Genomic DNA, 15703 nt, shown 5'->3' on the forward strand with positions numbered 1-15703 from the left:
GAGTGAAATAAGTCAATCGGAGAAGGACAAACATTTTATGGTCCCCATTCATTTGGGAAATATAAAAAATAGTGAAAGGGAATAAAAGGGAAAGGAGAAAAAATGGGTAGGATTAACAATTCTTAATTTGTCTTCCTGGTGGCTCCCAGTGGGGAAGGTGTTTGTACATTTAAAACAATGGCACTTGGGTGTGATAATCGTTATGAGGGATGGATTTACAGGTGTTACTGGAGGTGCTCAGCGTGGATCATCTGGACAGAACCAGTGGTGGCCTGACAAACCGGTGAACAACCCCTGACCTGCATCTCACAGGCCATCTGGGATTGCTCAGATGGAAAACATGGAGACATCTGAGTGGAGAGCACTGCGAAAAGCTCAGAGAAGTGAGAGACTGTTGCATGGAGGAATTAAGAGGACATTGGGACTCTCCTTCTCTTCATTGGTGTATTTTGGGGGAAAAGTTATACAAACATTGAGGAAAATACACACTCTTTTGCAGTAACAAAATGGAAGAAGGACCCTGGAAGTCAGAAGAGAGCCTGGCCTGGGAGGAGAGGGCTGCCCTGGGGTGTCTGAACCGAGCTCTGGAATTGCCACTTGACCAGGACAGAGGCAAATCCAGGGATGGGAAGGGCCCATAAACCTCCAAAATCTTACAAGTGAATCTTCTAATTGTCATCAGATACTCACTGGGAGCTGCCAGTCTGCACTCCAGCCTGGGCACCAGCCTGCCACTGTGCTCCCTCGGTGCCAAGCCAGCATCAGTCAATAGTAAGCACCTGGAGCAGAGGAATTGCTGGAAGTTCGGCTCACGCTGAGAGCAGAACAAACCGCAAACCACAGGCTTGCCCACAGTCCAGACCCACAGGCCTCTCGGCTGCGGAGCCGCTCCAGCCCTCTGTGAGGGCCATGGCTAAGGAGTAACACAGAGAGCTAGTCACGCTTTAATCCTTCACCACCCACAGCTCCTGAACACCTCAGGCAGTAAAGGGAGCTTTTTAGGGACTCTTGTGGGAGGAATTCTGATGAAGCCACGTGCCTCAATCTGCACGATGAGGCCCCGTTCCCTCCTGTTGACGCTACCTCTGTGTATCTGCTAGGGTAGGGCATGGACCCAAGGGTTTGGCTGTTGATGCAGCAGGCTGCAGACGATGCTGCCTGGGGGTGACAGAGCATTTGAAGTGCACATTCTTCTTCACCTCCTGCTAGAACCTAACCCTGTTCCAGCACGTGACTGGAGTTTTTAAAAAAGAAATACCTAAGACCACAATTCTAGTGAATGTTTTATAAAATCACTTGAGGAAAGTTTATAAATTCCAAAGGGTCCTAAAAATACTCTCTTTATATCCTCTGTTGGGAATATCTTTGGGGAATATAGAATTTTTTTTCCAGATGATGGTTATAAGTCAAGGACCTGGGAAAAGAAGCACAGAGCTGGCTAGTGACCTCACCTTTGGACTGATTACTCCTGTCACTAACCCTGAATCAGCAGAACTTAGTTCCTCACTCTTCTGAGTCAAAGGGTTGAAGACCTTAATGTCGGTGTTCCTTATTCTCCTGCCCCTGAATTTGCCTTATGTCAAAGTCTTGATGCGGAGAAGTTTCTCTCCACGGTACCCGAGGCTGCAGAAGGGTGCACTGCAAGCATGTAGACCAATATCAAACAGGAACCTGGGGGTGCAGAGTCTGGGAGGAAGAACGGTTGGGTCCAGTCAGAGAAATTTAAGGCTTACGTGAGTACCCTTGTCTCTACTCAGTAATTTACTCTTGGACTTTGCCTTCCAGTTTTGAGTTTCTGTCACTGCTCTCTTCAAGGGTCAGCCACCTTGTTAGGGCCAGAATTGCTGCTTTCCTTCCTCCTGATTAGAGCATCTTAATCTAGTTTGAGGGTGAGACTCTCTCTGTCAGTGTTTCAAATATTTTGTTTATTGTGTAAACATTGGACTGAGATGCTCAAAACTCAGGCTTTTGAAACTGAGATGACTCTTAACTGTTTTTATGGGTTGCTAGTTTTCTCAACAAGGTAATGCTGCTGCCAGCTGAAGGGGTGGAAAGTGCAAGGAGTACAAAGAGCTGTTGAAAGACATTATCTCAAAATACCATCCCACAGCAAATTTGTAAGTGCTTGGATGCCTCCAGTTCCCAGTAGCGGCTAAAATTGTTTTGAAAAGTTTTGTAATAAGACATGAAAAAAGAAAAGAGACATAAATGTGGAAATAAACTAAGCTAAAGTGATGATTTGCTGGTGACGTGAGTACCTAGAAAATCTCAAGCAATCAATTTGGTAACTATTATTATTATACTTAGAAATGTAGAAGAGTGGCATAATAAAAAGTAGATGAAACTCAAGAGAATTTTCTTTTCCTCCAGCCACCATCAATAAGAAGATGGGAAACTTACCCCCCGCCAAATCTATTCACAGTAATAGAAAATAAGATGGATCTACATCGGTGGTTTCAAGGATTTCATTTCATTTTTTCCTGTTAGCTCTCATGCGGCACATGCAATATTTATTATCCTTATTTTGTAATAAGAATCTTGACTATCAAAAGCCACTTTGCTGCTAAGTTGCCATGTTATCTCATATTGGAATTAATAGAGCAACAGAATCTAATATATACATAAATTCTTTTTTGAAAGCCCCTGTACAATGAAACATAATAAAATTGACAGAAAAAAAGACTATCTGCTTAGAAAATGTTTACATCAAATCTGACAAGTTAAGGAGAAAAGATAAAGCATTTAAGAGCTTACTTTTCAAATGCACAAGCATTCTGAAGAAGATAATACTTTAATATGAAAGAGATATGAACAAACAAAAGAACATATACAATTAGCAAAGAAATGATTGGAAAGTGCCCATCATTCTTAGTATTCAAAGAATCGCTAATGTAAAATACCTATAGAAATCATTATGCAGCTATTAAAGGAGCAAAATGAAAATTTATGGTAATAAAATTGGAGATTGTCCAGTGTATGATCCTGCTGGCATGATTATTCATTGCTGGCGGAGTCTGAAGTGGAAAGAACTATTCTGAATAGCGTTGAGGAACTATTTAGTAAGAGCCATAAAAGTATTCACATTTCTTGACCCAGTAATTTCAGACCCTATGAATTTATTTTAAGGAAAATATTTGCCAGGAAAAAACTATATTTGCACAGATAGATTCATTACCGCAGAGGCGGGTGGGTGGCAGTTCGGTGCTGACACTGAGGAATGGGATTCCCTTGGACTCCTGAAGGAGCTTTTCCTCCTTAACTGCCTGATGACCGTGGGCAAGTGACATGACTTCCCTGTGCCTGCGTGTCTTCATGTGGGCAGTAGTGTTGCAGCCTACATTGTAGGCTGTGGTGAGGATCAAATAAATTAATAAATGTGGGACACTTAGACAATGTCTGGCATGTTACAAGCATTCTGCTGTATAAGCTATAATTATAGCAAAAACATTTTTAAAGGGAATCGACTACCCTACATCGGGGAGATTGTTTCTAAAAAAACAATTGCTCTAAAAAAAAAATTGTATTGCTCTGACATAAAGCCATTTTAGAAAACCACGAAGATGGTATTTCGAGGACTCTGAAACTGAAAACCAAGTTGATGATGGAATAATCAGTAAGGTAAAGACTGAGCAGTCTGGGTTCACTGCAATCACCACCATGCAAAATAATGTCTGAAGGAGGAAAGAGGAAAATAGCTTGGTTAATGTGGGTTGGGTTGCAGGTGGTTTGCACGCATTTCCTTTCATCCCGTATTGCCTTTTTTAATTAAAAAAATAAAGCAATCCTGCAACAAATTCTTTTTAAGCACTGCCTTTGGCTTTTTCTGCTCTGGTTGCAAAATCAAGTTCACCTGGACTGAGGCCATTTGGGAAGCGTCAGGAGGGCGCCAATGACAGGCCAGGCGCTGGCAGCTGCAGCAGCAGCGGGTCCTCCTCTTCACCTGCGTCCTGGGGGCTTCTCTTGTCATTCCCTTGCTTCCATCAGTCACCTGACCCCTCTGGCCAGATCCCCTCCCTGTCAAAGTGAGGTTCTTTGCTTTTCCCTTAAAAAACTTATAGTTGTATCTTTTCAAAAAACAGATTTATTTAAGTACAGTTGACATACAAAAGTCTCCACATTTAATGTGTACGGTTTGGTGAGCGTAGATTTGTGCATAGGCCTGTGAAGCCCTCACCACAGTCTCGATAATAGACGTAAGCGTCACCCCCAGAAGTTTTCTCCTGCCCTCTCCCCGTTCCTCCCACGCTCTCTTGAAATTATTATGGTAAGAACGCGGAGGGGGCAATGCTAAGTTGTCCAAAAGGTATGAAGTTTCAGTTATGCAAGATGAATACGTCCTGGAAATCTGCTGTACCGCATAGGGCCTGCAGTCAACCATCCTGGGTTATATTCTTAAAATTATATTCTTAAGAGGGGAGATTCTTTGTTTTTCATCATAAAGATCTTAAGGGCCTTGGGAACCTGCTAGCCTTAGATGTTTAGGTTAAAAAAAGTTTTCCATTGACGATAGTGGCAAATACTTTCTAAGATGCTTGACTGACAATGAAAAGATCTACATAAAAGTACTACGATGTGGTTTCCAATCCTGAAGTTTCTAGTTCATATATTGAAACTGGAAATCTATCTGATGTTGTGGAGCAAGATGGAAGAGGATAAGAAAATATAGGAGAAATAGGCAGAGGCACAGCCTGTTGGTGAGATTCTGGCTTGAGGCCCATAGAGCAAATTGAGGCCAGGCATTAGGCCAGGTCACCCCTCTCTTTTACCACTGAGGTGGATCTGCATCACAGCAAATTTGCTACAGAAGAGGCATATGTTGCTTGGTATGTTAAGAGCAAGAGTTGTGGCCCCAACAAGATTGATTGAATGAGTTCACTGACACATTTAAGAAATATTTGAGTGTCGACTACGAGTTAGGGTCCTTTGAAGACAAAGATCAGCCCATGTCTTAAAGAAAAGAACATTTTATTTGGAGACATGAGCAATTAAGAGAGAAACAAAATATATAAAAAATGTGATTTCAGGCCCTTAAGATGGAAAGTAAGCAGGCACGAGAGGACTTGTTCAGGTGGAGTGTTTGGGGAACATTCTGAAGGTATTATATTTGGGTAGGGGGCTAGACAAAGAGAGGAAGTAAGATTTGACATCAAGGTGAATCACAACAGAAAATCAAGTTGCCTTCACCTTCCAAATATATCTAAAATCCAGACACTTCTTACCATCTGCACTGCTAACTCTTTGGACCAAATCCCCATTGAAATCTCATTGTGAGTTGCCCAACGGCCTCCATAATGGTCTCCCTTCTTCACCCTCCCCACACCACACAGTCTAGTCTCAACACAGCAGCCTGGGTACAACTTTAAGTCATATAATATCATTTTGGTGCTAAAAATCCTGAACGGCTCCCCATTTCATTCAGTGTCAAATTCCAAGTTCTTACCATGGATTATATGGCCTGGCATGAGCTATGTCTGTTCCCTATGAGTCCATGAACAAGGATGAGTGCCTTGCATGATACAACAATGAACAGTTCCCTCCGTTGTCATCTTAAACCCTGAAGGAACAGAGGCTTCTGTTGCTCCCTGTTCAGCTGTCTGGGCCTATTGTTGATTCTGGACAGATTCAAGGAGAATGGAATCAATGTAGACTGTAACCTGAGTTTAGGACTAAGAGGAATGCCTATCCCCCAATTTCATTCCTGGAAAATTACAAGAGAGTTTGGTAAATGTTAAAGGGTCAAAGCAGTATATTAGTCAGGGTAGCTAAAACACACAGCCCCCAATCTTAATATTTCAAAACCATAAAAGTTTAAAGTTTATTTTGGACTCATGTAAAATCTAGGGATTAGAGATGTGCTCATTATACCATGTATGACCTCTGCTAAGGCCCAGAGATTCTCTCCATCTGTGGTCTGAAGAAGGAAGAGGGAAAACATGGAGGATGGCATAGAATATTTTGGGCAGTTGGCCTGGAAGGGGCACACATCACTTCCTACCTACGTTCTGTTGGCCAGAGCTGGTCGTACGCTCCACCTAGATGCATAACAGCATGGAAGCCTTTCCTGTGTGCCTGGGGAGAGGAAAGTTTGATGAGGATTTGGCCATGCTTCACCACACCTGAGAGAGTTGGATCCCGGAACATGAGTTGGTTCTAAATGTTGAAAGTTCTAGGCTGAGCAGATGGCATATAACAGGGTGTGGTCCAGTACAGATCCCAGAGAAATCAGGACATATTTTGGGATTTGAAAGATGTTTTTTTGTTGTTTGTCATCTTGGTTTTTTGTTTTATTTTTACTTGAGAATAGGGCATTTGTGGGAGAATGTTAAGAGTTAACACTTGAGAGATAGTGGGACTTAGACTGCCTGGGACCTTCTGATCCATGCTAGGCTGGTTGGATTTTGTCTTAGATGAGGGAGAGGCCATGGAAAAACTTTATATAAAGGATTATCATGTCTAGATTGGCAGTTGGAAAAGTCATTATGGAATAGAGGACAAGAGTAGAGGCAAGGACCCTGGTCAGGAGGCTCTTTCTTCCAGTACTCCCTAACTCAAGAATTCTCAAAATTGACTCCTATGTTTCACAACTTAGGTCTATATTCATATACATACGTACACACGTGTATACAACAATTAATGACATTTTATACTCAATATATTTCATTTATTTTTTTAAAGATTTTATTTATTTATTCATAGACACAGAGAGAGAGAGAGAGAGAAAAGCAGAGACACAGGTAGAGGGAGAAGCAGGCTCCACACAGGGAGCCCGACGTGGGACTCGATCTCAGATCTCCAGGATCACATCCTGGGCTGCAGGCAGCGCTAAACCGCTGAGCCACTGGGCTGCCCAGTATATTTCATTTAAACAAGTAGTTGTTGCCACTTATTTGATTGAATTATCCACCTTCTAAGAAGATCACAGCACACGTTTGGAAACCACTGCCCTGTCTAAAAGACCACATTTTACAGATAGTCCCCAGGCCCAATCTGCATGTCATGTGAAACCCCTGACTTACCCTTACCACCCTCACAGTTCATTAGTCACATTATTTCTGGTCTATTTCTTAAATATTTCTTGCTCAATTTCTACCATTTTAAATCAATGGTTTGTGGTATGGGGATCCCCAAAGCTCCCTAAGACCTTTTTATGGAGTCCACAGGGCCATAGACATTTTCATATTTTTATGACAACACTAAGATGTTACTACCCTTTTTCACATTTATTCTTTCACAGGTATACAGTGGAGTTCTCCAGAGGTAATTTCATAAGCGATGACATCACTTGTTCTGATGCTTATGTTTTTAGTTTTAATTTCTAATATGTTAAACATTGATAGCTAGGACCCTCCTGATCAAAATCTCAGTAAGTTTTAAGAGTGCAATGGGATCCTGAGGCCAAGGAGCTTCAGAGACCTTGGTGTAGACCCTTGTGATTCTGTATCCTCTTACCACTAGTAATAACTAGACATGATTTTGTGGCCTTAAGCATCTCCAAACAAACACTCTTGTTAGATTATCTGGTCTTGAACTTCAGTAGGATTCTCATGTCTGATTATCCAGAGGCATGTCTGTGCTGTGATTCATGGAGCTTTGATACCTAATCTGTCCTTGATCCTCAGCCTTTTGTGCCAATTTTAGAACACTAGGACTCTGGGTTTTATGCCTCTAAATGTTGGAATACCCTTTAGCTCAGTCATTTGACCCTGTGACATAGTAGGAGACATATATTTATATTTATATATTTATAGATATTTTTGTCTCTGCCCAGGGGATACAGAGCTCCCAAAACCCTTGTAATTTCTTGAGTGATAAATATGATAGGAACATCTTACACAGAGCTTCTAAATCTCTTAGAGTTTCCCGGGTGACAGGAGTATCTATTCCAATGAGGTGACTCTGTGTGGGCTCCAGGGTAGCTTGAGAATGGGAGCTGGCTCACAGAAACACCAAGCCGTGATTAGAAGCTTAAAACTTTTAACCCATCCCCATCCTCCAGCTGAGGAGGGGGGCTAGAGATTGAGTTAATAAACTATCATGCCTCCATAAAAAAAAAAATCCTGAACTTGAGTTTGGAGAGCTTCTGAATTGATGAATGCATCCATGTGCTGGCGGTGTGGCATATCCCAACTCCACGGGGACTGAAGCACCCGTGCTGGGAACCCTTCTAGATCTCACCCTATCTGCATCTTCATCTGACTATTCATTTGTATCCTTTATAACAAACTGGCACATGTAAGTGAAGTGTTTTCCTAGCATCTGTGAGCTATTATAGCAAATTATTGAATCTAAGGAGGGGGTTCTGAGAACCTTCAATTTGTAGCCAAGTTGGATAGAAGTGTGGGTACCCAATACATGTGACTAGCCTCTGAAGTGGGAGGCAGTTTTGTGGCACTGAGCCTTTAATCTGTGAGGTTTGCATGAACTCCAGGTAGTCAGTGTCAGAAGCATATTAAATTATAGGATATTCATTAGGTCTGTGCAGAGAGTTAGAGAATCGCTTTGTGTGGAAAACTCACATATTTGTTGTTAGAAGTGTCGTGAGTAGAGATGTGTTCTCTTAGGTCCCTTTGCTACTCTGTGTTCTCCTGCCCAGGTCATCTCATCTAATCCAATGCTTTGAAACAGTCTCTGCAGCCTGACAGCTCAGGTGTCTGTGTCTTCAATTCTGACCTCCCTCCCAGACTCCAGATTTGAATGTTGTATCCAGCTACCTGTAGCACATCTCTATTTGGATACTTCACATGTAACTCCTAATTAATATTATCAAACCTTAGCTCCTAATTTCTTCCATAAATGCTTCTCCCTCAAACTTCCTCATCTCAAAAAAAAAAAAAATTGCATTCTTTAATGTCCTCAACCCAAATCCTTGACTTCCTCATTGACTCATCTCCTTGCTAATAAATCCAACTCAACAGCAAATTTTGCTGGCTACATCATCAATGTAGCAACATTTCCCATGGATTTACTTTACCTCCGCTAGTGCCCCCTAGACTTCTCTACCATCCTCTTTTGTCTGGACTTTGCAATGACCTGCTGATGGATTTCCTAGCTTCTACCTTGCCCCTTGACATTTGGATCTTTATATAGCTGATAGGTCTTTTATAGAATTTTCTTAAAAAAAGAAATCATATTTTCAGTGGTACATGGTTTTGAAAAGACTTTTCCAGGACCACCTCCAGTCTTCTTTGGACCAAGACCTCCAGGCTATGTGTGGGAGAGATTTAAACTGAGACCAGAAAGGATGATCCCTTCTACTTTTTCAGGCAACTGACCTCAACATAACCAAATCTTTCTTATTAAGGCCACATTCTAGGGACGGTGCACATTTTGGAGGAGTCTGGGCACTTTGGTGCTACCAAAGTCTACCATCAAAACTTAAAGCATATGGTATACAAGATATCCCAGATTTTCAAGATGACCTTGGCAGGATAGACTAGTCGTGCCTGATAAGGCAGGTTCCAAATGAAAGCATTAGGCTTCCTGGAGTGAAGGTGAGGGCCATGACTCAAAGAAAGTTGCATAATTCTCTGACCACAGAGCTCTGATCTACCTAGACCTTGTCCACATGCCCAGTCACCTGAACTTTTTCATCTGGATCCAGAGCCAAGAGCACCCTCCAGTCTTGTTTCACTCTAAGGCTGAGACAGAATAAATGGTTCCCAATGTCTGGGGATACGTCCAATTAGATTAAGAGGCAAATTAATTGAGAAGTCACACATGAATCAGTGAATCAAAACTCATTACTGGGGCCATAGAGGCAGAACTGATGTAAAAAGGGGGGGGGGACAGAAAAACCAGGCCTTTCAGTACTTCCATAGGCCATGGGTGACCAAGTAGAAAACAGATGGGACTCAGATATAGGGAGCTGAGTGGGATAAGACAGGGGCTCAGCTGAACAAGGAGGAAACAGGAGCACAAGTCTCAGCAGGTGCAGATTAGAATGGTGTCGACATCCACCGTGACTTGACAGTGAAACCTTTAAACCCCTTACTATTCTACCCAATTAAGTTTTCAGGGTAGGTGTAGATGGGGACTAGGGCTTGCAGCTGCCAGCTTCCTTCTTTTTGATGTCAGCTGTAGGCAGGCAGCCTGGAGGACAGGAGCCAAGAAAGAAAATGCCTCTTATTCACTTGCTCTGTGTCATGTCTGGTGTTTGATGCTGCACAAGCATTTTCTGATCGATTCTTTAACAGCCTGTTAGGGAAGAATTATTATCCCTATTTTAAAGGTGGGGAAATTGAGTTTCAGTGACATCAATCAAATCATTCACAGTCACACAGCCAGGGAGCTATAGATTCAGAGTTAACACCTGGTGTTTCAGATTCCACAGCCCATACTCTTAGTGATAGCACTGCGTTCTGACCCACCAATCTTGAGGCTAGGGGCACAGTCTTGTCTGAGTAGCAGACAGTGAGTAGGTTGAGGGCAGGGACCAGCTGCTTTCTTCCGCATGGCCTTTGCATCTGGCGCAGTATCTTGCAGGTGCTTAGTGAAAAAGCATCACAGGAAACTGGACTCATCTCATGTCATCTTTCAAAGACTTAAAGAAAACACATGAGAGTGATTTGAGCTTCTAATACTTTGAAAATGGGTCATAGAAGTTGGTGTTTCCATTTTTATCAGTTGATTTTTACTTCGTTGAACCCGGACTTTCAGTATTATCCTGCATCTTGCACTTTATGTGTTGTATCATTATTCCCTTAGCAACACAACTCAAATTCTATAAAACCATGGGCCTTATTTTCACTATGCCTAATATTTCCCCGAGCATCAAAGTTCATTGTCATGGCTACCACACCACAGACACACGTTGTCAGGTACTGTGTCCTTAAAGGCACAGGAGGACTTGGGCATGGGCCATATTTGGATCTGCGTTTTAGTAGTCCTGATCATCCAGGAGGCATCCCTCTGAAGAAAAGGAGCAGCCTAATGGAATCCCAGCATTAAAGAGGATGCTTTGTGTTGTGAAAAAGTGATTCATGCTAAACAGAGTATCTGAGCCTCCACTCAAGGGTTGTTAGAACCAACATAAGCCATATATTTCGCTGGGCTGGGGGCACTGTGCCCTCTGTGAGAAGCTGTTAAATCATGATTTCTGCTTTGGGCACTGGGGATATCCAAGGACTTTACACTGATGTCTAGGTTCCCAGGATCTCTAGGATGCTTTCTGAGATAAGAAGAGTGGGGGGTGGCCTTTGTGCCAACTCCCCGACCCTATTCCTTTTCACCCATGGGAGAGGCTGGGAAAAATGGATGTCTTTTTCTCCCCCAGAAGAGTTTGAGGGTACCTTGATTTCTTTCCTGGAGGGCTCTACACTCCTTTCCCATCCTCTTAACCTACAGACTCTCCTTTATCCAAAGAGCAAGGCCTCTTTCCTCAAAAGCCAAGCCTCTCTACTCATGGTGTTTAGACTGTGGTCCTGGGGCCAACAGCATCCTGTGGAAACTTGTTAAAAATGTAAATTTTCCACCCTCACCCTAGATAAATTCAATCAGAAACCCTGGGGGTAGAGGGCCAATAATCTGTGTTTCAACAAGCTCTTCAAGTAATTCTGATGCACATTAAGTTTTGAGAAGCACTGTTTAAAGCCCTGGAGGAAGCTCATTTTGATATTCCCAGGACTTTACAATAAAGGGGGAGGCTGGCATTCAATTTTTGCTTCAAAATCTCTTTTCACCAACCCTCCCTACCCAGCCTGGTCAAACCCAATGTTCAGAGTTCTTCAGTTCTCCAAGTTTGTACACTGAGCCTTTGTCCTGAGTGCTCTATCATTGTGTTTCTTTGCAAGGAGTGTTCTTCTCATCATAGGTGGACTCCGATGCGTCTTCACTGTACTGAAAGGTGATTGGTGCAGTGTCAATAGGGACTAGTCTTTAATGTGGGGAATTAGTCTAGGCATGGGGCAGGAGTTAAAGTAACCTCAGAGAGGTGAGGAGGGACAATGGTCCAGCTTGTGTTGGAACAAATTCTCTTGCTTAAGGATAGTGGGTGGATGCACATTCAGGGTTAGTGTGAGGCTGGTTCTGAAGCAGGTAGCTGCACCCACTGAGGATGGGGAGAAGTCATGTTGCTAGTGCTGGAGGTGTCTGAGCTCCTGGAACAGAGTGACCCAGGGCAGAGGGACACGATGAGGACCATTCCTGACAATGAAACCTCAAGGAAGGCAACACGGAGCTTGCACAGAGGTGGGTGTCACAGGAAGAGGGAGGCAGTAGCTGTTGAGGTAGAAGTGATGGAGAAAGTGCCTGCACAAAGGGCAGCAGCAAGGTTTGCTCCTGCGGACTCTCCTGAAGCTTCTATAAAGGAGGATTCATCTTGATGAAGTCCCAGTAGTTCATTTTTGCTTTTGTTTCTTTTGCCTTAGTGGATGTATCTTGCAAGAAGTTACTGTGGCCAAGTTCAAAAAGGGTGTTGCCTGTGTTCTCCTCTAGGATTTTGATGGAATCTTGTTTCACATTTAGATCTTTCATCCATTTTGAGTTTATCTTTATGTATGGTGAAAGAGAGTGGTCTAGTTTCATTTTTCTGCATGTGGATGTCCAATTTTCCCAGCACCATTTATTGAAGAGAATGTCTTTCTTCCAATGGATAGTCTTTCCTCCTTTATCGAATATTAGTTGAAGCTTTTGCACAGCAAAGGATACAGTCAACAAAACTAAAAGACAACCTATAGAATGGGAGAAGATATTTGCAAATGATGTATCAGATAAAGGGCTAGTTTCCAAGATCTAAAAGAACTTTTTAAACTCAACACCAAAGAAACAAATAATCCAATCATGAAATGGGCAAAAGACATGAACAGAAATCTCACAGAGGAAGACATAGATATGGCCAACATGCACATGAGAACATGCTCTGCATCACTTGCCATCAGGGAAATACAAATCAAAACCACAATGAGATACCACCTCACACCAGTGAGAATGGGGAACATTAACAAGGCAGGAAACCACAAATGTTGGAGAGGATGCGGAGAAAAGGGAACCCTCTTACCTGTTGGTGGGAATGTGAACTGGTGCAGCCACTCTGGAAAACTGTGTGGAGGTTCCTCAAAGAGTTAAAAATAGACCTGCCCTACGACCCAGCAATTGCACTGTTGGGGATTTACCCCAAAGATTCAGATGCAATGAAACGCCGGGACACCTGCACCCCGATGTTTCTAGCAGCAATGGCCACAATAGCCAAACCGTGGAAGGAGCCTCGGTGTCCATCGAAAGATGAATGGATAAAGAAGATGTGGTCTATGCACACAATGGAATATTCCTCAGCCATTAGAAATGACAAATACCCACCATTTGCTTCGACGTGGATGGAACTGGAGGGTATTATACTGAGTGAAGTAAGTCAATCGGAGATGGACAAACAGTGTATGTTCTCATTCATTTGGGGAATATAAATAATAGTGAAAGGGAATATAAGGGAAGGGAGAAGAAATGTGTGGGAAATATCAGAAAGGGAGACAGAACATAAAGACTCCTAACTCTGGGAAACGAACTAGGGGTGGTGGAAGGGGAGGAGGGTGGGAGATGGGGGTGAGTGGGTGACGGGCACTGAGGGGGGCACTTGACGGGATCAGCACTGGGTGTTATTCTGTATGTTGGTAAATTGAACACCAATAAAAAATAAATTTATTAAAAATAAATAAATAAATAAAGAAAGAAAGAAAGAAAGAAAGAAAGAAAGAAAGAAAGAAAGAAAGGATTCACCAAGCCTCTTGCTTCCTGGTAGGTGTTCTATTGGAGGTAGGAGTGTCCTTCACGGTGTCAGGGGGGTGGGGTGTCTCTCTGGGGAAGGATGGAGGGAGGTGACAGGATTCTAGGGAGGGGTGAGTGCTTCCGCAGACATGATGGATGTGTTAGTACGAAGGTGAGGAAGAGAGATTATTCAGTCCATGACCTGGAACTCCGTACTTGCCATGTGCCAGGCAATGTGCCTTTTTAGGGCCTAGGAACAAAGAGTTATATTTCTTTTTTCTCTTTGTAGTTCTAACAAGACTTTCTCTTTTTCCCCCACTCTCTCCTAATTCATGAGTCAGGTCTTGTTAGCGTCTGTGGATTGCTCTAGTATGAGGTACCTCATGTCAAGCTGAGGTTTCCGTAGAAACAAATAGAGACCTTGCTTTCTGAGTCTTGCAAAGAGTATTTCTGGCAATTTATCAGGAATGGCAGTATGTTCTTTTGGGCAAGGTATTTGCACTCCTTGGAGGAAAAACATGATAAACAAAACATTATCCTAGAACAGAGCTCTTCTGTTTTAGTTTTTATTTTTTTTTTCCTTCTCCGCCATGTCTGGCTCTGCCAACCCACCTCCAAATGCTTCCTGAGCATTTCTGGCTGAGATATGTTGGACTCCAGCTGTTCTCCATCCAGTTCTGGTGCTGTCTAGCCTCCTCCAGACATGGTCCAGAGGGGATCTGAGAAGGGAGAGGAAGGGAAGGTGTGAAGAAAAGAGCAAGATTAAGGGCATTCATTGCAACAGATCAGGAGGCTGGGGGGCAGCAGGCTCAGATAAAGCTTTTAATTGTGCTCTTGAAATTTTTGGTAGCTTGTGATCAACTCGTAATTGCATATATGCTACAAAACCTTGGGGAAGCTTGAATTTTGATCAGAATATTTAGGCAGTGGTCATGACTGTGATTGGAGAATAACCAGATTTTAGAAGTAAAAGGAAGATCAAAAGATAATCAAAATTCCATAAAGGACATGTCAGAAGGGCTTAAAGAGAGGATATTTAATTAGGCTTGGGATCAGTAATGGCATTAGGAGGAGTCTTTAATAAGAACAAGTCTGAAGTCAGCAGATATTCCAAACTGCGTTGGCCTTTATGCTCACCCCATTGTCCCTGTGGACAGGCTTTGAACAGCCCACAGTTTGTTATCTATTGGTGGTGCCATATGGCGATAATCCACAGCCTCTTATTTTAGAGCACACTTAGAGGGTCCATTTGTGATGCAAACAGAGCTAGATAGTGCTGGGATTCCTTCCCATCCCTTTATTTAATGTGTGGGGTTCATATAAGTTTACTCTTTTATCAAAATCTCTAATGTGTGGCTGCTGGACATTGTGAAGGCCATATCCAAATCTGAGTGATGCCTTCAGCAGGAATCTCCAGATGCATAGGAAATCTGCCTGTGGATTTTTTTCTAGAACTAATGGGTGACTTCTGCAGGTTATCAGTGGTTCCTGGTAGGTTATTATGATGTCACAAGACTCCCTAGGACCAATGTCTCTTAACCAATGGTAAGGCTTGCTTGTCTTGGCTCCCTCCACCCACCTTGTCTACTGATGACCCTGCTCTGTATTGTGGGATGTGCATCATTTGGAGGATGTGAGGCGTTAAACTTGGAAGATATTTTAAAAGAGGATGCAATGTGGAAATGCACCGTAAGTATCATCATTTGTAAAAATGGTGTTTTACATCTAGGGTTGAAATGTCCCACTGCCTGCAGCTGTATTTACAGAGGGTCCTGCATGATCAATGAAACTACCCAAGAGTTTGGGAAGCAAACAGTTCTTTATCCTTCTTAGGTTATCCTAGTGCCCTCTGGAGCCACAGCTAGTGCAAAGTCTGCACAATACTGATGGTGCAACAAAAAATGACATTTAAGAAAGAAGGGATACATTTATTTGCATACTGTTTCCCAAGAGAATGGTGGGTGGTTTTAAGACGGGCGGTTTTAAGAATAATACTGCTTATTCTTTG

General features: G+C 42.7%; 1 protein-coding gene across 14 annotated transcripts in view; it reads left to right on the plus strand.

The window, feature by feature from the left end:
* Nucleotides 1–15703, plus strand: part of LOC144312493 (uncharacterized) — a 245802-nt gene that overhangs the window by 52215 nt on the left and 177884 nt on the right. For 9 of the 14 annotated variants that reach the window (XR_013377984.1, XR_013377980.1, XR_013377985.1 and 6 more), the window contains exon 1: nucleotides 15256–15384. The exons of 3 other annotated variants lie outside the window; for them this stretch is intronic. The gene's annotated coding sequence lies outside the window, so the exon portion shown is untranslated. Of the gene's footprint in view, nucleotides 1–15255; nucleotides 15385–15703 lie in introns of those variants that run through there. 2 more of the 14 variants (XR_013377988.1, XR_013377986.1) reach the window with 2 other exon arrangements.

This window comes from Canis aureus, chromosome 4, assembly GCF_053574225.1.
Source record: "Canis aureus isolate CA01 chromosome 4, VMU_Caureus_v.1.0, whole genome shotgun sequence".
Classification (NCBI taxonomy): domain Eukaryota; kingdom Metazoa; phylum Chordata; class Mammalia; order Carnivora; family Canidae; genus Canis; species Canis aureus.